Consider the following 27890-nt stretch of genomic DNA (forward strand, 5'->3'; position numbering starts at 1 on the left):
TTTAACAGCTGGAGATTTTTCATGGAATGGCTCCAGCACTCCCTGACTTGAGAAAAAATTATTTAGGAGGCTTCTGCCTTATGAGAAATTTGTAACCCTTTGGAAAGTTAGATTTTTTTTAAAATGCACAATTGCTATGAGTCATTTGGTATTTTCTTCAATAAGCTTCCATAATGGGGAATAATTATCATTCCACACAGGCTTCTGAGACCTGTTTTCACTTGTTAGATTGAGTAACCCTTGGAGACAAAGCAATCTACTGGCTAGACAGCCTGGAAACAGCTTCGAGACCAATCAACTGCCTGGAAACAGTCCTCGGACCAATCAACCACCTAGAAACAGTACCTGGACCAATCATGGTCTTCTGAGAACTATTCTGCCCCATATCTGCTACTGCTGCCATGCAAACCAAAACCAGAGAAATGAAACATGCCTGAATTAGTTTTATACTGAGTACACTTGAGCCAGCCCATCCATGGCCTATTTGACAAGTAACTCAAAATCTGTGCCCCTCAGTGAAATTCATTTTGTACCAAATAGTTATTTAGTCACGTCATATCTTTTGTGAAAGGCAGTAAGGAATAAAATCATTCCAGAATATACTGTTTTGTACATTGTGCTGATTCTGATGTTATTTTATATGAGTATAATTTTTTTTTCCCATTTACACTACATTGTTCCCAGCCTTGGCTGCACATTAGAACCACCTAGGGAGTTTTAAAAATCCTGATGCCCACGCCTCGCCATCGACCAATTAAAACAGAATATTTGTTAAAGTTCCAGAGGGGATTCTAATGTGCATCTGAGTGGAAAACAACTGCTTCACTGTATCTTATCCAGATTAAAAGCTTGTCAAGGAGGCGTGGCAATTTCTTGTGTTTTGCTTTATCTCACCCCGTACTGCCTAGTAGAGTTCTTCTGCCTCGACTAGCCAGCCAATTGATAGTACATACACAGCAAGTTACCAAAAGGTGCCTAGAATCTGGGGTAAAGTCAGGATTATGGCATCCTCTAGGTTCAGTAAGAAAATGTGGAGTAGTTCACAAATTTTGTTCTTGTGGACCCAGATCTGCATTAGACACTCAACTCTACCACCACCTAACCCTCTGTCCTAAAGTAAGGTAGTTGTAAAATGGGGAAATAAAAATACCTATTTGAGAAGGTGACATAAAGATTACATTAGATAATGTAAGTAAAGCACTTAGTTTGGCCTTGATACCTGCTCCATAAATAGCAAACTAAGAATGAAGACAAAATGGTGGAGATAACCAACTTGCAAAAGTAATTCTTCCCAAGAGATGATCTGTAACATGAGCAGGGGGCTTAGATAGTGACCTGCAGTCACAGTGTTTAAGGTGTATCCTCAAGAGTGTTATTTAAACAGAAATGTGATCTAATCAACCCTCCTGTAACTTGAACATTTTGAGTAACATTATAGGAATGGAAGTGACATTGCTTGCACAGAGAAGTTATAAATGTTTCTTAAATTAAAACACCACTATAGAGATAGATAGAAAAAAATAGAATGAAACATAGATTTTTATAGAGTGTCTCTAGTGCTGTATGAAAGAGAGATTTCTTCTCTGGTGGAAACATTTTTGTCCCAGCTTTGAGAGAATTTCCTAGACAATTGGAATGATAAGAAACTGTGCTACTACTCCAGCTGCAACTCGACTCTTTAGAATCGATAGGCCCTTTCTGAAATAGGAACTGCTTGGGGAATATCAAGCCTCACCCAATTACAAAATCTCCTGAGTATGGGGGGTAGAACCACATAGCAGCTTGATCTTTTGTCCTCAAGAAACTCCTCTCAAAACCCAAAGTGTGGAGTAGGAAAAACTTTTCAAAACAACTACATTTGCCTTTCAGATTGTTGAGACAGGAACTTCTCTTTTTTACTAACCTTCACTAGTCACAATAATAATACAGTGTGTCCGTAAAGTCATGGTGCACTTTTGACCGGTCACAGGAAAGCAACAAAAGACGATAGAAATGTGAAATCTGCACCAAATAAAAGGAAAACCCTCCCAGTTTCTGTAGGATGATGTGGCAGCATGTGTGCATGCGCAGATGATGACATAACACTGTGTATACAGCGGAGCAGCCCATGGCCATGCCAGTCGAGATGTTGACAGTACAGAGGAAAGCTCAGTGTGTTCTGTGGCTCGCTAAATTCGAATCCATGACCAAAGTGCAACGTGAATATCGGCGCATTTATAATGAAGCGCCACCACATAGGAATAACATTACTCGGTGGGATAAGCAGTTGAAAGAAACCAGCAGTTTGGTGGAGAAACCCTGTTCTGGTAGGCCATCAGTCAGTGACGAGTCTGTAGAGGCTATACGGATAGCTACCTAAGGAGCCCTACAAAATCTGTGCATGAGCCCACATCGAACTGCACTGAATAGATATGAAACTGGGAGAGTTTTCCTTTCAGTTGGTGCAGATTTCACATTTCTATCGTCTTTTGTTGCTTTCCTGTGACCGGTCAAAAGTGCACCATGACTTTACGGACACACTGAATGACCTTGATTGTCCCACTATCTAAAAGAAGCCTTAAAAATTGTAATAGATCTATTAACTCTTTCAAGCAGTTCAGCTATTGGCTTAAGAGATTTCACTATTGCATGTTTGTAGCATCTGTCCCCCTATCCCCAGCTAGAAGTCTCACAGATATGTATCACTGATCATAAGAATTAGAAATTTACCCTACTAAGGAATGCAGAGAGAGGATCTAAGTGCATTCTAAAAATAGAAGGCCATGTTTATTATGTCATCCAAGAAATAAAGCATTGTTTAATGAATTTGAACTATTTTCTAAACAGTACCCTTGTGCCCTAATTGTATTGCACCCTTTCATAGGTTTTACTTAATAATAATACTTCTATAGTTTGAGAAAGCTAATATAGTAGTAACATGCATAATTTATTTCCCAGGATTTCAATAACATAGACTCAAAATTGTAATTTTTTATAAATATATACTATGAATATGATATACAATGACAATTTTTATACACACACACACACATACACACACAGTGTGTCCGTAAAGTCATGGTGCACTTATGACCGGTCACAGGAAAGCAACAAAACAAGATAGAAATGTGAAATCTGCACCAACTAAAAGGAAAACTCTCCCAGTTTCATACCTATTCAGTGCAGTTCTATGTGGGCTCACGCACAGATTTTTTAGGGCTCCTTAGGTAGCTATCCTGTATAGCCTCTACAGACTCGTCACTGACTGATGGCCTACCAGAACGGGGTTTCTCCACCAAACTGCCAGTTTTCTTCAACTGCTTATCCCACCGAGTAATGTTATTCCTATGTGGTGGCGCTTCGTTATAAACGCGCTCATATTCACGTTGCACTTTGGTCACGGATTCGAATTTAGCGAGCCACAGAACACACTGAACTTTCCTCTGTACCGTCCACATCTTGACTGGCATGGCTATGGTCTGCTCCGCTGTATACACGGTGTTACATCATCATCTGCGCATGTGCACATGCTGCCACATCATCCTACAGAAACTGGGAGGGTTTTCCTTTTATTTGGTGTGGATTTCACATTTCTATCGTCTTTTGTTGCTTTCCTGTGACCGGTCAAAAGTGCACCATGACTTTACAGACACATTGTATATATGGTGACCAATCATCCTCCTTTAGGGAGGATAGTCCTTCTTTTGTAAGTTCTGTCCTCCCACAAAAAGTGTCCTCCTACATGTCCTCCTTTTTGATATTGGAAGACTAATCTGTAAATGTCCATATTCGATCGATGCAGAATCAATCTATTGCACGTGATGTGACATATTTGTATCTAAATGAGTACTTTTTCTTATAATTACTATTAAAAATTAATAGGTGTGTAAGCATGATTACAATATAAAATATTACAAATGTTTTATTATGCATTTATTATATTATAGTGTATTATTGTGCAATGAATAACATTTTTATTTTAAGGTCACCTTAATATATCTAGTCATTCTAACAGCATTTGTTAACATGACTCTCTTTTTCCCTATTGAATTTCCCCAGTATCTTTGTAGAAAATCAGTAAAGTGTGCATGTGTGAATCTACTTCTGTATACTGTTCTATTCCATTGATCTATTTACAACAATATCACACTGTCTTGATGACTAGAGCTTTTTGGTAATTCTTAAAATCAAGCAGTTAAATCCTTGAACTTTGTCCTTTATTTATTTATTTATTTATTTATTTATTTTTTGTATTTTTCTGAAGCTAGAAACGGGGAGAGACAGTCAGACAGACTCCCGCATGCGCCCCACCGGGATCCACCCGGCACGCCCACCAGGGGGGACGCTCTGCCCACCAGGGGGCGATGCTCTGCCCTTCCGGTGCATCGCTCTGCAGCGACCAGAGCCACTCTAGCACCTGGGGCCCAGGCCAAGGAGCCATCTTTGCTCCAATGGAGCCTCTGCTGCGGGAGGGGAAGAGAGAGACAGAGAGGAAGGAGGAGGGGTGGAGAAGCAGATGGGCGCTTCTCCTGTGTGCCCTGGCCGGGAATCGAACCCGGGACTTCTGCACGCCAGGCTGACGATCTACCACTGAGCCAACCGGCCAGGGCAACTTTGTCCTTTTAAAAGATCATTTTAGCTTTCTTATATCCTTTGAAATTTTATATAAACTAATTTACGATCAGCTTATAGATTTATTTTTAAATAATCCTGCTAGGGCTCTGGCCGGTTGGCTCAGCGGTAGAGTGTCGGCCTGGCGTGCGGGGGACCCTGGTTCGATTCCCGGCCAGGGCACGTAGGGGAGGCGCCCATTTGCTTCTCCACCCCCCCCCCCTTCCTCTCTGTCTCTCTCTTCCCCTCCCGCAGCCGGAGCTCCATTGGAGCAAAGATGGCCCGGGCGCTGGGGATGGCCCCTTGGCCTCTGCCCCAGGTGCTGGAGTGGCTCTGGTCGCGGAAGAGCGGCGCCCCGGAAGGGCAGAGCATCTCCCCCTGGTGGGCAGAGCGTTGCCCCTGGTGGGCGTGCCGGGTGGATCCTGGTCGGGCGCATGCAGGAGTCTGTCTGGCTGTCTCTCCTCGTTTCCAGCTTCAGAAATTTTAAAATTAAAAAAAAGAAAAAAAAAATCCTGCTAGTATTTTGACTAGATGGCTTTAACACTATGGATCAATTTATGGAGGGCTGACACCATGATACTACGAAAGTTTCTAATTCAAGAACAATTTGCCACTTCATTTATTTAGACTTTTAATTTCTCTACATAATATTTAGTATTTTTCAGTATAGAGGTTTTACATATTTTAATTAAATTTATTTATTCATAAACATTTTATGTTTTTACTTTTTTTATACATGGTATTATTTTTAAATTTTATTAGTGGCCCAGTAACATAAAGTATATAGTATCTTGGTGAATGTTAAATGTGCACTTGTAAAGAATGCATACTCTGCAATTATTGTATCATCTAAATATGTCAGGTCCACTTGGTGAGAGTGTTATTCAGAACCTCTATATTCTTAATGATGTTTTGTCTGCTTATTCTATCACATACAAAAAAGGAATATTGGGCCCTCGCCAGGTGGCTTAGTGGATAAAGCATTGATCTGGTACATCAGAGGTTGTGGGTTTGGCCCCCAATCAAGGCACGTAGGAGAAGTAACCAATGAGTACACAACTAAGTAAAAAAGGAGTATTAATATCTCCAAGTATGCGTCCTCGTCAGTTTGCTCAGTGGTTAGAACTTGGCTCTGGCCCTCAGCACGGAGGATAACTTGGTTGATTTGAACATGGGGCCCAGGCAGGAGTTGCCATGTGGATACTGGTCAGACACATGTGGCATTCTGTCTCTTTATCTCCCCTCTTCTCATTAAATAAATAAAATAAAAAATAAAAAATATATATATATGTAGGCCCTGACCAGTAGCTATATGGATAGAGCATCGGCCCACCATATGCATGTCCAGAGTTCTATTTCCGGTACACAGGAGAAGTGATTATCTACTTCTCCCTCTCCTACCCCTTCTCTCTCTCTTCTCCTCCTGCAGCCAGTGGCTCAATTAGTTCGAACGTGACCCCAGACCCTGAGGATAGTTCTGTTTGAGTGCATTAGCCTCAGGTACTAAAAGTAGCTTGGTACTCGAGCATTAGCCCTAGATGGGGTTGCCAGGTGGATCCTGGTAAGGGGGCATGCAGGAGTCTACCTCACTGTCTCCTCTCCTTTTACCTAAATGATAATCTCCAAGAATCATTATAAATCTATTTCTTTCTTGTCAATTTTTGCTTTCCTATACTTTGAAACTCTTTATTAGGTGCACACACACAGTATTGTTATGTCTTCTTGATTTTCTGACCTTTTTATTATTACAATATTGTTCTTTTTTTTAATTTATTATATTTACATAGATTCCAGTGTTGCCCTGAATGCATCCTCCCTCCCCCATATTTCCCTCAACATCTCCCTGGCAACCTTCCCCAAAGCACCCTCCCCCCTTCCCTTCAGGTTTATCCCATCCTATCATCCCTTTTCCCTCTGTCCTCTTTTCCTCTGGTCCCTTTGATCTCTCCTCTGTCTCAATTCCATTTCTCAGTTCACATTGTTCATTGGATTCCTCAAATGAGTGAGGTCATATAATATTTTTCTTTTCTGGCTTATTTCACTTAACATAATAGTTTCCAGGTCCCTCCATGTTGTTGCAAAAGGTAAGATTTCGCCTGACCAGGTGGTGGTGCAGTGGATAGAGCATCGAACTGGAATGCCGAGGACCCAGGTTCGAGACCCTGAGGTCACCAGCTTGAGCGCAGGCTCATCTGGCTTGAGCAAAAGCTCACCAGCTTGGACCCTAGGTCACTGGCTCGAGTAAGGGGTTACTCAGTCTGCTGTAGCCCTACAGTCAAGGCACATATGAGAAAGCAATCAATGAACAACTAAGGTGTCGCAATGCACAACGAAAAACTAATGATTGATGCTTCTCATCTCTCTCTGTTCCTGTCTGTCTGTCCCTGTCTTTCCCTCTCACTGATTCTCTCTCGGTATCTGTAAAAATAAACAACAAAAACAAACAAACAAAAAAAAAAGTAAGATTTCCTTCTTTTTCATGCTCCCATAGTATTCCATTGTATATATGTACCACTGATTTTTAATCCACTCGTCCACTGACGGACACTTGGGCTGTTTCCAGATCTTTGCTATTGTGAACAATGCTGCCATAAACATGGGGGTGCATTTCTCCTTTTGAAACAGTGCTATAGTGTTCTTGGGGTATATTCCTAAAAGTGGGACAACTGGGTCAAAGGCAGTTCGATTTTTAATTTTTTGAAGAATGTCCATACTGTTTTCCACAGTGGCTGCACCGGTCTGCATTCCCACCAGCAGTGCAGGAGGGTTCCCTTTTCTCCACATCCTCGTCAGCACTTATTCTGTGTTGTTTTGTTGATGAGCGCCATTCTGACTGGTATGAAGTGATATCTCATTGTGGTTTTAATTTGCATTTCTCTAATGATTAGTGATGTTGAGCATTTTTTCATATGCCTATTGGCCATGTGTATGTCCTCTTTGGAGAAGTGTCTATTCATTTCTTTTTCCCATTTTTGATTGGATTGTTTATCTTCCTGGTATTGAGTTTTACAAGTTCTTTATAAATTTTGGTTATTAACCCCTTATCAGACGTACTGTCAAATATGTTCTCCCATTGTGTAGTTTGTCTTTTTATTGTCTGTTCTTATTGTCTTTAGCTGTGCAAAAGCTTTTTAGTTTGATGTAGTCCCATTTGTTTATCCTGTCTTTTATTTCACTTCCCCGTGGAGATAAATCAGCAAATATATGGCTCAAGCAAGGGGTTACTCGGTCTGCTGCAGCCCCACTGTCACAGTTGAATTTGGCTGATTCGAAACATTTGGAGTCTCGAGACTGTTTGGTAAGGAAGCTTCCTCTTTGAATATTTGGAAACAGAGCTCTGGTTAGAAAAGGGTGTAGTGGAGCAGGCGGGACACCACCTGATTTCTCCCCACCCAGTTGGTCGGGGAACGCAGGACGCTGCCTTCTCCCTTTGGTTTTGGTTTAGAAGTTTTGTTTGTTTTGTGTGCATATTTGGTTTGTTTGTCTGCTTTGCCCATTGCTTCCTCACAGGATTCCTTCGAGAGTCAAGGGCCATGGGTCAGGGGCAATCTGCTGCCCTAACGCCTCTTCAGTGCTTGCTTGATAACTTTTCTGATTTCTCTCGCAGGGCACGAGACTATGGGTCTCCTGTTGATTCCGCCACGTTGCGGACTCTTGGTGAACACCCTTTCCCTAAGTACTTGCAGGTTTTATAGGTTACTCAGCAAACTGTTCAAAGACTGTCCAAGAGGCACTTCTAGCAGTACACCACCCAAGGACTGACTCCCACGTAAACGGGTCCACACACCATGATCCTGACCACTCCCACTACTGCCAAGGTAGAAGGCATACCCGCCTGGGTCCACCGCAGCCAGCTGAAGCTTGCAGTCCCAGCAGAGACACCTTTGTGGACAGTGAAGACTGACCTCGCCAACCCTTGTAAGCTGACCCTGAGAAGGACGGCATGCCCTGCTTCAGCCACAAACCAGAAGTTAACTAGTCCACGCATGGCTAATGCCTAGAAAAACTCACTAAGGACCTCCTTTTAATTAGACTTTGGGGAGGGAGGGAAACTAAGGTAAAGGAAAGCCAAGTAAGTCATCTTAAGGTTTGATGCATGTACTGCTATGAGTCATACAGAAAGGGGGTGTAGGTCCCTTGACTGAGAGAGAAGCTACAAGGTAAATGAAAATTATATATGTGCTCATAGCTACCACTATAGAATAACCTATGAATATTGGTCATGTGTCCAATAGGCTACTTAGGAAAAGGACACCTCCAAAAAGCAATCTTTAAAAGAGGATTACTTATTACTAACTTAGTCCTTGCTGAAGGTTAAGGTTTTTAGGAATTAAGAATTCTGATTAGTTGGAAAGGAATTGTATGGTTTTAATAATAAAAGGTATGAGGTGTAGAGGTACTTTTGAAAGGAAAAGGAAAAAGTAAGTTGTTGTGAAAGCTGGTTATATATGAATAGTAAAGAAAGTTCATAAAAATTAAAGGTTTATGTAAGTTGCAAAAGGTTTGTGCAAGTTGTAAGAAGTTAGTACAGAGAAGAAAAATACAAGGTAGGACACATTCCTTGTGTATCAGCCCTGCAGATATTGCAGGAAAGTAGCTTATTATCTTAGAACAGTGTGTACTTGTGTACTTTTGCAAAGATATTGTACAAATGTGCTGAAACATTGTAACCTTGTAGGTTTTGCCTATAAATACCCCTCTCCCCCTGAGCTCATCGCTGACCGTTGTGAGAGGCATAGTAGGCTAATCACTGGCCAGTGTATAAAACCCAATTTGATTACATCAGTTTAGGGTCCAGTTCTAGTTTGTTGCGGTTGCACCACAGCATTTGTTATTATATCCAGTTCAGATGAGCAATACCAAAGTTCAATGATTTGAACTAGTAAGAAGAAAACGGGGGAATGTGACATCTTAGGACAAGCGGTGCAGGCCACCAGCCATGAAAACTGAGTACATCCAGTACATAGCTAGAGAGAAAAAAAAAAAACCGTTAGAAATGTAGCAATATTTTCCACAGAACTCTATGTACCCAGATCAAGGAAGCCCTACCCTAGAGACTTAGCTAAGAACAAGGTCAGCTACCCGCACCTCTCCTGCCCTTGTAAATGCTGCTTGCTTGCTCAGCCTAGATAGCCACCCTATAAAAAGGAGCCATTTTAGAAGCTCGGGGCTGCAGTGCTCCCTTGCAGGTTGCCTGCAGTCCCTGCGCAGGTTTGCAATAAAACTTATAAAATTCACTTTGGGTTTGCTGTGGTCTGTCTCCTGGGATGTAACAACAACCATGTCTTTCAATTGGGACATTCAGTCCATTTATATTTAGTATAATTATATTGCAAGTAGATATAAGTCTACCGCTTTGATATTTATTTGTCCCTCTCTTCTTTGTTCCTTCTTATAAATGTCCCTTTGTGTTGAGTATTTTTGTATACTAGCCTAACTTCTCCATTGGCTTTGTGTGTGTGAGAGAGAGAGACAGAGAGAGAGAGAGACAGAGAGAGGAACAGACAGACTGGAAGGGAGAGAGATGAGAAGCATCAATTCTTTGTTGCAGAACCTTAGTTTCTCAGTGATTGCTTTCTCATATGTGCCTTAACTAGGGGGCTACAACAGACCGAGTGACTCCTTGCTCTAGCCAGCGACCTGGGGTCCAAGCTGGTGAGCCTTGCTCAAACAAGATGAGCCGGCGCTCAAGCCGGCGACCTCAGGGTTTTCGAACCTGGGTCCTCCACATCTCAGTCCGGCTCTCTATCCACTGCACCACCCCTGGTCAGCCTCCATTGGCTTTTTAGATGATATTTTTTAAGTGATTACTTAAGATTACAATATGCATCCTTAATTCATCACAGTCTACCTTGACTTGATATTATACCACTTCATGTATAACACTGGGGAGCAAAATTTTTGTTGCATCCACAAAAACACTCGTTCTTACCTAATTCGAGTGTGCGGATCTCAAACCTGACATTAGTTTTTCTCTGTAAGCTACAGGTTTTTTTTGTTTTGTTTTGTATTTTTTCGAAGCTGGCAACAGGAAGAGACAGTCAGACAGACTCCTGCATGCGCCCGACAGAGATCCACCTGGCATGCCCACCAGGGGGCGATGCTCTGCCCCTCCGGGGCATTGCTCTGTTGGGACCAGAGCCACTCTAGCGCCTGGGGCAGAGGCCGAGGAGCCATCCCCAGCGCCCGGGCCATCTTTGCTCCAGTGGAGCCTCGCTGCGGGAGGGGAAGAGAGAGACAGAGAGGAAGGAGAGGGGGAGGGGTGGAGAACCAGATGGGCACTTCTCCTGTGTGCCCTGGCTGGGAATCGAACCTGGGACCCCTTGCACGCCAAGCCGACGCTCTACCACTGAGCCAACCGGCCAGGGCTGTAAGCTACAGTTTTTTTGCAACTCAAGATTTTAGGTTTTCATCTTATTGTAAAATTTTCAACATTTAGTTTAACATAATGAAGTAGAATGTCTTCTTGGGCATCATCTTTGTGAAAATATAATAATTTATATAATGCGGTAAATACATTAATACACAGAAAGATATGATTGCATCAGAATTTGTCTACAATTTCAAAATAGAACTTTTTTTTTTTACAGAGACAGAGGGATAGATAGAGACTGATAGACAGGAACGAAGAGAGATGAGAAGCATCAATCATTAGTTTTTCGTTGTGCATTGCGACACCTTAGTTGTTCATTGATTGCTTTCTCATATGTGCCTTGACCATGGGGCTACAGCAGACTGAGTAACCCCTTGCTCGAGCCAGTGACCTTAACCCAAACCAGATGAGCCCGCGCTCAAACTGGCGACCTCGGGGTCTCGAACCTGGGTCTTCCACATCCCAGTCTGACACTCTATCCACTGCGCCACCACCCGGTCAGGCTCAAAATAGAACATATTTAAACACTTATTTTAATCATAAGATTTGCACAAAACTTATTTAAATTCTATGCAGGCAAAAATTTGCATTTCTTGTTGAGGACAATTTTGTTTGATGCTCCAGCACTAACAGCTCCAAGATTTTCAGGCAACTTATCAAGGTGACTGCTCAGGAGGTGAATCTTTTTTTTTTTTTTTTTTTTTTGCACTTTTTATTATTATTTTTTTTGCACTTTTCTGAAGCTGGAAACAGGGAGAGACAGTCAGACAGACTCCCGCATGCGCCCGACCGGGATCCACCCGGCACGCCCACCATGGGGCGACGCTCTGCCCACCAGGGGGCGATGCTCTGCCCATCCTGGGCGTCGCCATGTTGCGACCAGAGCCACTCTAGTGCCTGGGGCAGAGGCCACAGAGCCATCCCCAGCGCCCAGGCCATCTCTGCTCCAATGGAGCCTTGGCTGCGGGAGGGGAAGAGAGAGACAGAGAGGAAGGTGCAGCGGAGGGGTGGAGAAGCAAATGGGTGCTTCTCCTGTGTGCCCTGGCCGGGAATAGAACCCGGGTCCTCCGCATGCTAGGCTGACGCTCTACCGCTGAGCCAACCGGCCAGGGCCAGGAGGTGAATCTTAATGCTCATGTTACATCCAATGTTGCGGAAAGCCAACAGGCATCCTTTGAACCAGAAGTTCATCGTTTTCTGCTTTTTTGTTGCCAAGGAAGTTCTCTGTAACTGTCACAAAAGACTGCCATGTTGCTTTCTCCTCCTTATTCATCTTCCTGGCAAATTCTTCATCTTGTATGAGGGTTCGAATTTGAGGTCCATCAAATACACCTGCTTTTATCTTCTCAAAAGACAAGGCAGGAAAAGCAGAAATAATATGTTGAAAACATTCACTTTCTCTATTCAAAGCCTGAACAAACTGCTTCATTTAGACAAGTTTGATGTGAAGTGGGGGGGAGGAGGGGAATGATTCTGTCTCAATTAACTACAGAAGATTCATTCACAATATTTTGCATTCCTATTTTCAGAGTTTCACATTTCGGCTACTCCTTCTGTGTCCAGTGTTTCTCCTGAGCTCGGCTGTCCCTCAAACACAGAAAGCAAGGATACTTTGTGAAACCTCTCTGTTGTCCTAGCAGAAAATTTACCATTATAAGATCCACACAAATGATCCAGTTATGTTCCTCATACTTCAGAAAGTCGAGAACAATTTTTATGTCATTATAATCTTCTCACAAATGAGTTGAATAACCAATTGGAACCACTGCATAAACATTACTGTTCTGTAGGAGAACACATTTCAGACTCTGTTTAGAGCTGTCAAGAAATAGCCGCCATTCTGTTGGACTGTAAGTGGTAACATCTAGCTGGCTGAGAAGACTACTGATATCATGACAGTAAACAAAGTGTTTGTCTTTGGAAAAAAAGCCCATGAAAATTTGTTTATGCTTCCTGAAATGGGATACTTTAGCTGACTGGTGAAGTACATTCTTTCCTTGAAGCCTGGAGGCTAATAACTCAGCTGCTTTCTTTGATAGGCCCAAATATCTTACTAAGTCATTCAATTTGGGTTGGCTAAACTGCTGAGGTGTTAATGACTGCTTGGCATCAGAAGAAGACCCTTCAGATTCTACAACCATTTCCTCATGCATCTTATCAAAATACACTTGATCACCATGTTCACTTCGCCCTTAAAATAAATTAAACCATTGAAAACTGGAACCAGGAGTGTCTCAGAGTATGGGATAGGTCGTATTGCTGAAGGAATATTAAGATATGCGATCATATGCCGTTTTTTCTTGCCAATGCCCTTTGTATGGATCAGACAGAAATAACAGTCACTGCTGTGGTCCTTAGGTTCACACCAAACCATGGGAATACCTAAAGGCATTCCTTTGCGTTTTCCTTTTATCCAGTCACAAAACATTTTCTCACAATTATGACACACAATATGAGGAGCCTAATTCTTGTCTTGATCGCCATGGGGAACTTGAAACTAGGCAATATATACACGTGTCACAAATGATGAAATATTGTACTTTTGACATTGAAGTGTGTAACAGCCACATATATAATAGAAGGTGTCAGGAATATTCTTACATTTACGCCTACTCAAAGAAGCCATGATTCAATCTTAAAACAAAATAAGAGGGTGTTTTTTATCAGATAATAATTTTTTACATTCAAAAACAACTACAATTATGTAAAAGTGATGTTTGTAAAACATTAATTGCCTTGTGGTTTTGTTCAATCCAAGAGTCGTTGCCCTTTAACTCCAATTTAAAAACCAATGCATGCCATTAACTGTAACAAAAATAAATTAAAATTGCATAAAAACTAGAGCATGCACCAAAAAACGGATTTCATATTTGGAATCAGTGATGCAGAAATATATAGAAAAAGTTCTAAAACCTCATGCAACAGAAAATGAAAAAAAAAATTTTCCCCAGTGTAATTACCACACAAAAAATGAAATAAACAGCCTGACCAGGCAGACCAGGTGGTGGCAAAGTGAATAGAGCATCAGACTGGGATACAGAAGACCCAGATTTGAAACCCCGAGGTTGCTGGCTTGAGCTTGGGATCATACCCCATAGCCAGGGACACTGGCTCAGCTGTAGTCCTGCCCCACCTTCCCCATCAAGACACATATAAGAAAGCAATCAATGAACAACTAAGGAGCCACAACAAAGAATTAATGCTTTTTATCTCTCTTCCTGTCTGTCTGTCCCTTCCTGTCCCTCTCTCTGTCCCTATCACAAAAACAAAACAAAATATTAACTTCTAGTTAATGCATCCATACTGAAGTATCCAACAATGAAGTGTACTGATGTCTGCAACTTATTTTGATGTGCATGAAAAAATCAGATGAATTGGTAAATGATGAGAGGAATGGCTAAATGGATAGATATGTGACTAAGCAAATATAGCAAAACACTAATTGTAGAATCCAGGTGATTCTTTTAGTTTTTCTCTTTGAAACTTCCATAATAAAATGTGGGATAAAAAAGCCAATCTTCTAATTCAACATGAAAATTAAAATTTAATCTATTTTGTAATGTCAATTAACTATTAAATGAAACCTTAACAGAAAAGAATTATGAATTATGTACATAAATTTTATTCTAGTGACAACCTTCTTAAGTCCATGCCTGCCTTGAATCTTAAATTCCCAACACTCTTAAATTTTAATTCATTAATTTTTTTAGAGAGAAAGAAACACCAATTTTTGTTGTTCCACTTATTTATGCACTCACTGGCTGATTCTTGTATGTGCCCTGACCTGTATTGAATCTGCAACCTTGGGGTATCAAGACGACACTCTAACTGAGCTACCTGGCCAGTGCTCTCCTCCCTCTTCATACACCAAACATATAAGACTTTCAGTTTCCTGAATGCCCTGGGCTCCTGCTTGCCTAAGTCCTTGAGGCCTCCACGCATGCTACTTCTTTACCTGGAATGCTGCCTTCCCTAAGCCACTCCTTTTTTAAAAAATTATGCTCATCATTTAGGTTTCAACAGAAATATCATTTCCCCGGAAGCAGTCCCTTATCTTCCAAAGTAGGTCAGGTTCCTATGGTGGAGGAACTCTATGGCAAACAGTTCACAGGGTCAGATTGCTCAGCAGCCAGCACAGTACCATGGAATTTCATTCTCAAAGAAAGCAGATGTCATTAACAGGCTTGCACTTTTATAAATGATCCTTAGGTAAGGTACTCCCCTTCTTAGAAATAAGGAGGAGTGCGTGTAACATCTAAACATCCCCAATCAAAAGCCTCTTTTAGTTTAGAAATCATGCTTGCTTGCTTTTTGTGTTATATAATTGTAAGAGAAATATGCCTCCTCCGTGCCTTAATGAGAAGTAAGAGAGTTGTGATTGGATATCAACATGGAACCACAATTTCTGCTCTTTGAGAAGCAGATCAGAACACGTGCATGCGCGTGCGTGCACACACACACACACACACAGAATAGTAGTTAGGCAGTTTGCCACAGCAGTAGGCTGTGGGCAAAGCCCACGTGCCACCTGCCCCCAGTCTCCCATCTGCCCACAGTCTGCCAGCTATCACGTGCAAGACCGTCAGAGCAACCACGGTGCTCCACTTTCAGAGATTTAGCAGAAGTGCCATGACAACTGAATAGAGATAAACCCGAGTAGCAGAACAAAAACAGGTAAAAAACTTTGGCTTGATCTCTTCCTTTAGGTGCCTTGAGTTGCCTGTCTCATTGTAAGCCAGAGGTGTACGTAAGATTTGATTCTGATCAGAAGGGAAACAACTCCAAGTTCAACAAAGCCTAGAGCAACCCTCGACTACTCATTGCCCCGAATTCCCTGCACTTCTCTCTGTAAAACTGACTCATAGTCCTTTCTCCAGTGTTTCTCTTCCCCATCAGAATGTAAGCTTCATGAAGGTACAAACACCTCTGTCCTATTCCCTGTGGTGTCTTCAGCCAGTAATACATGGTAAGACCTCAATAAAGACTTGTCAAGGAAAGAAATCTCTATCGCTTCTTCTTTTTTTTCTTCTTTTCCAAGTGAGAGGAGGGGAGATAGAGAGACACAGTTCTGCATGCACCTGACTGGGATCCACCCAGCAACCCCCATCTGGGGCCATGCTCGCAACCACGCTATTTTGTGCCCAAGACAGATGCTCCATGGAGCCATCGTCAGCATCCAGGCCTACTCACTCAAACTTATTGAGCCATGGCTGTGGGAAAGGAAGAGAGAGAGAAAGAGAGAGAGAGAGAGAGAGAGAGAGAGAGAAGGAGGGGTGGGGAAGCAGATTATTGCTTCACCTGTGAGCCCTGATCAGGAATCAAACCTGGGACATCCACACACCAGTCTACACTCTACCACTAAGCCTACCGGCCAGGGCCTCTATCCCTTCTTTATTATAATACCATTTTGTATGTTCCATGCCTATCCTAAATACCATCTTAATGTGTGTATTTTTTCTCTGTATTCATTCATCTATACCAGGGGTCAGGAAACTTTTTGGCTGAGAGAGCCATGAACACCACATACTTTAAAATGTAATTCTGTGAGAGCCATACAACGACCTGTGTACATTACACATTATCCAATAAAAATTTGGTGTTGTCCCAGAGGACAGCTGTGATTGGCTCCAGCCACCCGCAACCATGAACATGAGCCGTAGGAAAGGAATGGATTGTAATACATGAGAATGTTTTATATTTTTAATGTTATTTTTTTATTATTAAAGATTTGTTGGCCCTGGCCGGTTGGCTCAGTGGTAGAGCGTCGCCTGGCGTGCAGAGGTCCCGGGTTCAATTCCCGGCCAGGGCACACAGGAGAAGCGCCCATCTGCTTCTCCACCCCTCCCCCTCTCCTTCCTCTCTGTCTCTCTCTTCCCCTCCCGCAGCCAAGGCTCCATTGGAGCAAAGATGGCCCGGGCGCTGGGGATGGCTCCTTGGCCTCTGCCCCAGGCGCTAGAGTGGCTCTGGTTGCAACAGAGCGACGCCCAGAGGGTCAGAGCATCGCCCCCTGGTGGGCAGAGCGTCACCCCTGGTGGGCGTGCCGGGTGGATCCCGGTCGGGCACATGCGAGAGTCTGTCTGACTGTCTCTCCCCATTTCCAGCTTCAGAAAAATACAAAAAATAATAATAATAATAATAAAAATAAATTAAAAAATAAAGATTTGTCTGCGAGCCAGATGCAGCCGTCAAAAGGGCCATGTCTGGCTCGTGAGCCATAGGTTTCCGACCCCTGATCTATACAGTCATTGAATCAGTTACTGATATTCATAAAACATCTGCTAAGCACTGAGGAAGCAAATATCAATATTATAGATTCCCTATCCTTAAGAAGCTATATTCTATAAGGAGCCCACAAATTAGCAAATAACCACCACACAATATGGAAATGCAATAACAGATTATACAAAGGGGACCTTGGAAATGGTAGCTAAAGTTGCAACAACTATTTTCCCCTACCAAATTAGCAAATACAAAAACAAAGTAGTAGTAGTAGTCAATCACTCCTCACCTCGTTCCTTTCTAGCAGAGCCCCAGTTTTTCTTCTGGTATATATACTTTGTCAGTGCATTCAGATGACACAAGACAAGCTGACTCCAGCCTCACCAGGCAGTGGTACAGTGGATAAAGCATCAGCCCGGGATGCCGAGGAACCAGGTTCGAAATCCCAACATTGCCAGTCTGAGTGTGGGCTCATCTGGCTTGAGTGCAGAATCATAGATATGACCCCAGGGTTGCTGGCTTGAGCCCAAGGTCACTGGCTTGAGCAAGGGGTCATTGGCTTGGCTGAAGTCCTCCAGTCAAGGCACATATGAGAAAGCAATCAATAAACAACTAAAGTACCACCAATATGAGTTGAAGCTTCTCATCTCTCTCCCTTCCTGTCTGTCCCCCTCTCTCTGTCAGTCTCTCTCTTGATTAAAAAAAAGAGAGAGAGAAGCTGATGCTGATTCCATCCTCAGCTCCAAAGGTTGATTCCAAATAAACCAAAGATCATAATCCCATTCAGTGGGACTGCCAGTGATTGGTTCAAGAGCCCAAGTTTAAGTCAAGTTTAGGGTTAGAGTTAAATTTACTCCAGAAACTGTTCTATGTCTGCATGACCTTAAAATGTTCCAATCAGCCCTGGCCGGTTGGCTCAGCGGTAGAGCGTCGGCCTAGCGTGCGGAGGACCTGGGTTCGATTCCCGGCCAGGGCACACAGGAGAAGCACCCATTTGCTTCTCCACCCCTCCGCCGCGCCTTCCTCTCTGTCTCTCTCTTCCCCTCCCGCAGCCAAGGCTCCATTGGAACAAAGATGGCCCGGGCGCTGGGGATGGCTCTGTGGCCTCTGCCTCAGGCGCTAGAGTGGCTCTGGTCGCAACATGGCGACGCCCAGGATGGGCAGAGCATCGCCCCCTGGTGGGCAGAGCATCACCCCCTGGTGGGTGTGCCGGGTGGAGCCCGGTCGGGCACATGCGGGAGTCTGTCTGACTGTCTCTCCCTGTTTCCAGCTTCAGAAAAATGCAAAAAATAAAATAAATTAAAAAAAAATGTCCCAATCAGACTGAAAAAATGGCAGTTAATTTCATTGTTAGGATAGCATTTTTCCCTGCTCTTGCCAGACATGAGCAAGGAAGCAGGCTGCCCAGCCTGTTATCTGAGGGTGACTGAAGACAGTGTCAGCCCATGAATGGGGTGAAGCCGTGGGGGACAGATATGAGATAACTGTAGAAAAATAGAGTGGACACCCAAATTATAGCATACAATTATAGTATACGTATAGTATACATATAGTCCTACTTTTGTGACTTCTGTTATAGCAGTAATAGCGATTATCATATATTCTTTATTGTTCAAGACAATTTGAGTTGGTTATTTGCATCCAGAAGTATCCTAACTGACAAAGTAAAGGTACTATGACCCTTTGCAATAACATGGGGAAATGTTTATAATAATACTATCAGCCAAACAAAAGTAGAATACAAAATAATATACACATAATGATTATAACAATATTAAAAAGTCTGTGGGAATAGATACAAAAATACAAATAATGATGGAATTTGAATAGATGTACTATTTTTCTAGCACTCCCAATTTCCTATGATGAATACATGTTATTACTATAGTGAAACATATTAGACTGTTGTGGAAACATTTAATGATGAATACTTAACTCTACCTACGGAAGTCAGAGCAAGCTTTACTAGGAAGTGATGCAACCTGACACTAAGGAGTGTCATTCACAAGAGGGAAATCAAAGAGGCAATTCTAGATCACACTTATTTCCTTTGTCAAGTTTGGGCAAATTAACTCCTATTAGCCTTGGTTTGCTCATTTTAAACTAGAGATAATATTACCTACCTCAAAGAGTTTGGTTGGAATTTTAAATTATTTTTATTATCATCATTATCATATTGATGTTATTATTATGTCAAAGGCGAACAGTCATGAAAGTGCATGGTTGGCTCAGGGACAGTTGAATATTTTACTACATTTGAAGAACAGGACCCATGGCAGAGTGGGGCTGAAAGTGAGGCAGCAGCAGATCGTGAAGGGCCTGTATGTCATATAAGGAACAGAGTTTCAAATAGTCTTGAAGCATGACCCGGTTTGGGAAAGTCAGATTGAGAGGTCGCCTGAGATTGCTCTCAAATTCCACCTGGGCCCCCTGTGGTTGCTTAGGTTGCTAATTCACACCTTCTTTAATACCAAATGCCTGAAAAAAGGCAACTAGGTAAATATCCCCAGGGCAGGGTGCATTTTTACCCTGACAAAGTTAAGTGGTAGACAAGCCTCAGAGAATAATTGGGAGAGGCCATCCTGAGAAGGGCTGGTATGGGCCTTCTCAAAGGGTGTTGGTCAGGGCGGGGTGTCAGCATAGGATGCCATTATGGAAACTTCAAGGCAAGGAAAACATGGCTTTCCTATAGCGTGAGTTCTGCCCAGTTGTGTTTGATCCTGCCCAGCAAAGGAGCTTATCCCTTTGGCCTGTGGCACTGATAGCATCTTTTCACCACCTTCATTATCCTTTTTATTTTTTAATTAATTTTAATGGGGTGACATTGATAAATCAGGGTACATATGTTCAGAGAAAACATCTCCAGGTTATTTTGACATTTGATTATGCTGCATACCCATCACCCAAAGTCCAGTTGTCTTCTGTCACCTTCTATCTGGTTTTCTTTGTGCCCTTCCCCTCCCCCAACCCCCTCCCCCCCCCCAGGTAACCACCACACTCTTGTCCACGGGTCCCCAAACTTTTTACACAGGGGGCCAGTTCACTGTTTCTCAGACCATTGGAGGGCCGGACTATAAAAAAAACTATGAACAAATCCCTATGCACACTGCACATATCTTATTTTAAAGTAAAAAAAAAAAAAAAAAAAAACAGGAACAAATACAATATTTAAAATAAAGAACAAGTAAATTTAAATCAACAAACTGACCAGTATTTCAATGGGAACTATGCTCTTCTTGCTGAACACCAATGAAAGAGGTGCCCCTTCTGGAAGTGCGGTAGGGGCTGGATAAATAGCCTCAGGGGGCCCCATGCGGCCCACGGCCCGTAGTTTGGGGACCCCTGCCCTTATCCATGTCTCTGAGTCTCAGTTTTATGTCCCACCTATGTAAGGGATCATATAGTTCTTAGTTTTTTCTGATTTACTTATTTCGCTCAGTATAATGTTATCAAGGTCCATCCATGTTATGGTAAATGATCCGATGTCATCATTTCTTTTTTTTTTTTTTTTTTTTTCTTTTTTTTTTTTTTCATTTTTTCTGAAGCTGGAAATGGAGAGACAGTCAGACAGACTCCCGCATGCGCCCGACCGGGATCCACCCGGCACGCCCACCAGGGGCGACGCTCTGCCCGCCAGGGGGCGATAATCTGCCCATCCCGGGCGTCGCCATGTTGCGACCAGAGCCACTCTAGCGCCTGGGGCAGAGGCCACAGAGCCATCCCCAGCGCCCGGGCCATCTTTGTTCCAATGGAGCCTTGGCTGCGGGAGGGGAAGAGAGAGACAGAGAGGAAAGCGCGGCGGAGGGGTGGAGAAGCAAATGGGTGCTTCTCCTGTGTGCCCTGGCCGGGAATCGAACCCGGGTCCTCCGCACGCTAGGCCGACGCTCTACCGCTGAGCCAACCGGCCAGGGCCCGATGTCATCATTTCTAATGGCTGAGTAGTATTCCATAGTTATATATGTGCCAAAGCTTTTTAATCCACTTGTCCTCTGATGGACACTTGGGCTGTTTCCAGATCTTCGCTATTGTGAACAATGCTGCCATAAACATGGGGGTACATTTCTTCTTTGAAACAGTGCTGTGTTGTTCTTGGGGTATATTCCTAAAAATGGGTAAGCTGGGTCAAAACGCAGTTTGATTTTTAATTTTTTGAGGAATCTCCATACTGTTTTCCACAGTGGCTGCACCAGTCTGCATTCCCATCAGCAGTGCAGGAGGGTTCCCTTTTCTCCACATCCTCGCCAGCACTTATTCTGTGTTGTTTTGTTGATGAGTGCCATTCTGACTGGGGTGAGGTGATATCTCATTGTGGTTTTAATTTGCATTTCTCTAATGATTAGTGATGTTGAGCATTTTTTTCATAAGCCTATTGGCCATCTGTATGTCCTCTTTGGAGAAGTGTCTATTCATTTCTTTTGCCCATTTTTTGATTGGATTATTTGTCTTCCTGGTATTGAGTTTTACAAGTTCTTTATAAATTTTGGTTATTAACCCCTTATCAGACATATTGTTGAATGTGTTCTCCCATTCATTATCCTTTTGACAATCATGTCACATGCCAAGGAAGTTTTCTCCTGTAGGCCAATGTTTCTTCCTTCTTGTTGACCCAGAGATTTTTTTTTTTTTTAAGAATATGATGAAAGCTACTGGCCATCTCCCAAGCCTCCACAGCTTTGGAGGGTTTCTGGCTGCTTGTCTGTTTATCTGCGAAATGTCTGTGGACTAGAGGTTACCTCTGCTGCAAAGAATGGTGAGTCATGGGAAGTTTTTAAGAAAAGAAGTGACCAATCTCTCCAATAATCTGGTGGAAAATGAATTTGAAGGTAGATGACGTGAAGCTGAGACTAAAGGCAAGAAAACTGCTTGTGAGGCCACCACAGAAGTCCAAAGGCCTGAGCTAGTGCAATGTCAATGGAAAAAGAGAAAGTGACAACTGGCCAGGAAGAATACACCAGTCTTTGTCACTAGACACATGGAAGGTGGGTGAAGAGCCCTTGAGTGGATGATGAGCTTTGGAAATCTGGGATGTCAGGGCAGTAAATCCTAAAACGCATTGCGTTTAGGTCTCCACAAGTACAGCAACCAGAAATTCCCAATCTGGCAAATACTTATAATCTATAATATTAAGCAATGATGATAACACAGAATAAATTTATTAAAAGCTCTGATACTGCCTGACCTGTGGTGGCACAGTGGATAAAGCGTCGACCTGGAAATGCTGAGGTCGCCGGTTCGAAACCCTGGGCTTGCCTGATCAAGGCACATATGGGAGTTGATGCTTCCAGCTCCTCTCCAGTTCTCTGTCTCTCTCTCCTCTTCTCTCTCCTCTCTAAAAAATTAATAAATAAAAAAAAAAAAAAAAAAATTTAAAAAAAAAAAAAAAGCTCTGATACTCTGGAACTATTCCTCCATAATACATCTTCTATGTCAACTTTAAATAAAAATAATAATAAAACCAGCAAAAAAAGAAAATGAAAAAAGTAAAAGCAGGAACAATTTTTCAGAAAGCATCATTTTATATTATAACAAAAATCTATTCTTTTGATAATATCAGTTGAAATAGCCACCTAGAAGCAATCAATTTTAAAAAGAACATAGTGTTCTTCTACAAAGATTTGTTAGCGATATGGATTTCCTGCTTCAACTCAATGACTCACCACAAAACCCTTTAGAATTGGAAGGCTCTGTAATTTGTGAGATTGCCAAAGTTACTCACAGATTTATTCCCCTAAGTGTACTTTGAAAGCACCTGCTGTGTAAATCTGAATTCTGTAAATTTGTAAGCCATGAATCTTTTTAAATCTACTTTTCCTGTTAATGTTGATTAATGCTTGAAAGTGGAATCATAAATTGGGGAGTGGAGGAAATGTGGGACCTTTATTGTGCTAAATTTCTTTGTGAAAACTTCTGTTGAACCTACATTTAGAGGATCAGCCACAGATTTAGCAGGAATGGAAGCATAGAACCAGGTTCTTGGACAGGCAGACCTAACTTCACGACCACAATTACAAGGACCAATGAGTTTGGGTTGGGTAAATATTCCTTTGAATTTATCACAGGAAGCGAACCATGAAAAGGAAAGTCTTTGAGTTAAATGCATCATTACAGATTGTGATAAGTGTTGTAAAAGCATGTGCATGATACGGTGATCAAGTTTAATGGGTGGTTGACTTGGTCTAGGAATGTTAGAGGAGTTTTCCTTGAGCTGATGTGTTCAGTTATCTACTGACGCACACAATGGACCCTAAAATATAATAGTGGCTTACAACAACAACCTTGAAGAAGAAGAACCATTTATTTGCTCACAATTTTGTCATTTGGGCTCAGCTCTGATGGTCTATTTCTCTGCCGTGTTGGTGGTCACTCGTGAGGCTGCATCTCACTGGCACAGAGGCTGGGGCTCAGCTAGATTCTCTCATGTAGTCTCTCCAGTTGGTCTCTCCACTCAGGGAATCAGACCTTTGACATTTTGGCTGTAGAGCACAAAGGCAGAAGCTGCCACCTTCCTTAAGCCTTAGGCTCGGAACTGGCAGCACCATTATGTGCTGAATCCAATTGGTTATAGCAGTCCCGGGGCCAACCCAGAGGCAAGGGGCGGGTACTACACAGATACTGGAAGGTATAATTCATCTGGAGCCACATCGCAACCAAAGACCAGAGTGATGTTAGAGATCTGGAAGATGAGTAGGAGTTAATTAGCAAAAAAAGGGCGGAACAATGTTCCAGGTAGGAGCAATATTTCATGCCAAGTGATCATGTCAGATGGGCAGAAGGAGCTTCTGAGTGACTGCAAGAAAACCAGTGTGGCCAGAATGCAGAAATCAAGGAGGAAGTGGTCACCATCAGGAAAGGACCAGGCCAGGCCATGCCATTGCATCCCTTAGGAATCTTCTGTGGGCAGGTGGTAGAAACCCAAGGAAACTGGCTTACACAAAAATATAAAGAAAAACAAAGGAATAAACAAAACAAAAAGAGAAAAAGAATGTATTGGTTTATATTCCTTAAAAGGCCAAGGCACAATTCATTTCAACTATGGTTGTGTCCAGTACTTCAAATGATATCACTGGAAACTATGTCAACACAATAAATTAAAAAGAGAAATAGAAAAATAAATTATATCACTAGGAATTTGTCTACCTCTGTCTCTTAGCAGTATTTTCAGGCAGCTTCTGAAGTTCTAGGCTCCATCCTCCCAGATTTAAGTCCTGTAGAAATGAGAGTGCCTTTCTCTCTCTGATTGAATAATGTTCCAGGGTGGTGTCAGCATCAACCTGGAACCCACACATGGAACATTCAAATTGGGATAACTTTAAAAGAATTTCTTTACCAAGGGACTATTTCAGTGGTGTGCTGGAGCTGGCTCACAGCAACTTAGAAAAGCTGATTCTTGGTATTTCGTCCCAACTCTCTTTAGTGACTTCTTTTGGTAGCTTAAAATGGGCCATGATGGGAATTGTTACATCACAGCAACAGGCAAATGCTACAAATTTAGGCACTTTCTCTTCTCTCCCTTACCCCCAACTACTTACCAGCACACTACTTGACTATTTACAAAGTTGTAAGAAAGGTATAAGAATCCTACAAGGACCCAGGACTGATAGCAGCAGCAGTCCAAGGGGACAAGGAGAGAGAGAGGTTACCAGAGATTACCAGAATTCAGGAGGAGCAGTGACCTTTGGTTGAGGGACACCAGCTGTGTGAGGGGTGTCACAAAAAGGGGCCTGGAGTATGAATACCCTTAACCTTAATTTTCTGGAAAGAAAAAGTTAAAATAATATAATTAATTATTAAATCAATTAATATTATTAAGATGTGAAGTATTTTGCTGCCAATTTATCTGCCTAATGCTGAAAAGTACAGTGTTAGCTTTGGAGAGTCCCCATGCTTCCTTGTTGGAAATTCCCATGGCCAGACAGTTCAGGGAGCCGTCACATTCTGTTGTCATGGACTTCCTCCTTCTACTAGTTTCAGATTCATTTCTCTGTATAAGATTGAGAATTGGCATTGATATGAGAATTTAGTATATTTTAAAAATGTGTTTCATACAAAGAGTAGAGATATTCAATAAATAGCACTGGGACAACTATCTAGTCATTTGAAAACTAAACTAAACTAAAATAAAATGGTATCCCTACCTCATACCAAGATCATATGTTTACAAAATTGGCAGGAGAGAAAGCCTTAAAGAAAACATAAAAATCTGAAATCATAAAGTAATGACTAGGCAGGAAATATTTGCATATGTAGAAAGATATGCATGTAGACATTTATAAAGGCATTTATTATACAAAATACATAAAAAGACCTACTAAAGATAAAAAAATAAAAAGGTGAACACTATAATAGAAAATAAAAGGGGAGAAAATACGAAAAAGCAAGTAATTATGGAAATAAGAATCTACTTTTCACTAATGTACTTGCCAAAATATAAACATTTGTTACAAGGCGTAAGGAAATGGATAGTCTCAGCCACTGCCTGAGGGAGTATTAACTGTCATGGCCACTTCTGCAGCAATTTGACAATACTTTTAAAATTAAAATGTACATATTTTATGATCTTGCTATTTTACTTTTCATTAGCTACCCAGGGAAAACAATGAGACAAATACCCAAAGAGTCATCTGCAAGGATCTACATGCCTGCATTTACTGCAAAATGAAAAACTCTGAACAGCCTGACTATCCATCAGTAAGAAAAATAAACTAGGGTCTGTGGATACTGCAGAATACTATATGGCAATTAAAAAGAATGAGGCCTTGCTCGACTGGTGGTGGCACAGTGAATAGAGTGTTGAGCTGAGGACTCTGAGGTTCCAGGCTCGAAACCCCATGGTTACTGGTTTGAGTGTAGGCTCACAGACATGATCCCATGGTCACTGGCTTAAGCTAAGGTGACCAATCGTCCTCCTTTAGGGAGAACAGTCCTTCTTTTGTAAGTTCAGTCCTCCCTCGAAAATTGTCCTCCTACATGTCCTCCTTTTTGACATTGGAAGACTAATCTGTAGATGTCCCTATTTGATAGATGCAGAGTCCATCCATTGCATTTGATGTGACATATTTGATTTTGACATGACGACTCATTAAGGATCAGCACAGTACAGTGAGACGCAATTATGAGACGCATGTGCTCCACATGGGAGACCTTGAGAACACGCGCGATATACCGAGCGCACACGTGGCTTTGTGTACTTCTTACGGAAACACCACACGGCACATACGACATTGTACTCATGATTATTTCTTTCTCAGTGAATATTCAATCATAGACAGGTAAGCACAATTCACGTCTTATTAATTCATTATCTATTTAATATTTTCCAAATACGTATAATTTTATTTACAAGTATTTTCCCAAAATTTGAATTTTAAAGTGGAAATCTAATCTTAAACTACATCTATTTTTTTTTTGATCGTATAGCAATTTTATTTTATTTATTTTTAACATTTATTTTATTTTATTTTATTTTATTATTATTTTTTTTTATAATTTTATTTTTTTAATGGGGTGACATCAATAAATCAGGATACATATCTTCAAAGATAACAAGTCCAGGTTATCTTGTCGTTCAATTATGTTGCATGCCCACCACCCAAAGTCAGATTGTCCTCTGTCACCTTCTATCTTGTTTTCTTTGTGCCCCTCCCACCCCCTATCCCTCTCCCATTCCCCCCTCCCCCCTGTAACCACCACACTCTTATCAATGTCTCTTAGTTTCACTATTATGTCCCACCTACGTATGGAATAATACAGTTCCTGTTTTTTTCTGATTTACTTATTTCGCTTCGTATCATGTTATCAAGATCCCACCATTTTGCTGTAAATGTTCCGATGTCATCATTTCTTATGGCTGAGTAGTATTCCATAGTGTATATGTGCCACATCTTCTTTATCCAGTCATCTATTGATGGGCTTTTTGGTTGTTTCCATGTCCTGGCCACTGTGAACAATGCTGCAATAAACATGGGGCTGCATGTGTCTTTCCTTATCAATTAAACTACATCTATTAATAACACATTTTGATTAAATAGTTGCATAAAACAGATGTATTTTAATTAGAAAATGATAAATACACCTGACTATCACTCCAAATTACTGGTTTTGTTTGATATTTAGTTTTACTAAATGATTACTTTTTTCTTACAATTATTATTAAAAATTGTAAGAATGAGATGGCACTCCCTCACCAGAAGTGCAGGCTTTATTAGAAGAGAAAGACCTGCCGGGGCACTCCTCCAGAAGAAGTGCACCAGGTAACAGACTAGGGGCAAGTTATATAGTGTTTGGAAGAGCCTGAGGGGATACTGAGGCAAAAGTCCTGGTATGTCCAGAATGCTCCTCCTTGGGGGGCTTCGAGTATGTGGGTGTTGAATCAAAAGTTCTGGTATGTCTGTAGCTCCTCCTTGGGGCAGCTTGTCAGGAATTTCCTCTGTCTCAGAGGCGATAGTCCAGTAAGGGTGAGGTCTGACAGATAAGCGGAACATCAAGAGGGCAGTTTGGAATACACATATCTATCAAAAATTAATAGGCATGTAAACATAATTACAATATAAAATATTGCAAATGTTTGTATTATGCATTTAATATATTATAGTGTGTTGTTACAATGAATAAAATGTTTCTTTTATTTACGATATTGTTTTCTTCAATTTATTCTTGTCCTCCTTTTCATTGTAAAAAAGTTGGTCACCTTACTTAAGCCCAAAGGTTG

Source organism: Saccopteryx bilineata, chromosome 1 (genome assembly GCF_036850765.1).
Source record: "Saccopteryx bilineata isolate mSacBil1 chromosome 1, mSacBil1_pri_phased_curated, whole genome shotgun sequence".
Classification (NCBI taxonomy): domain Eukaryota; kingdom Metazoa; phylum Chordata; class Mammalia; order Chiroptera; family Emballonuridae; genus Saccopteryx; species Saccopteryx bilineata.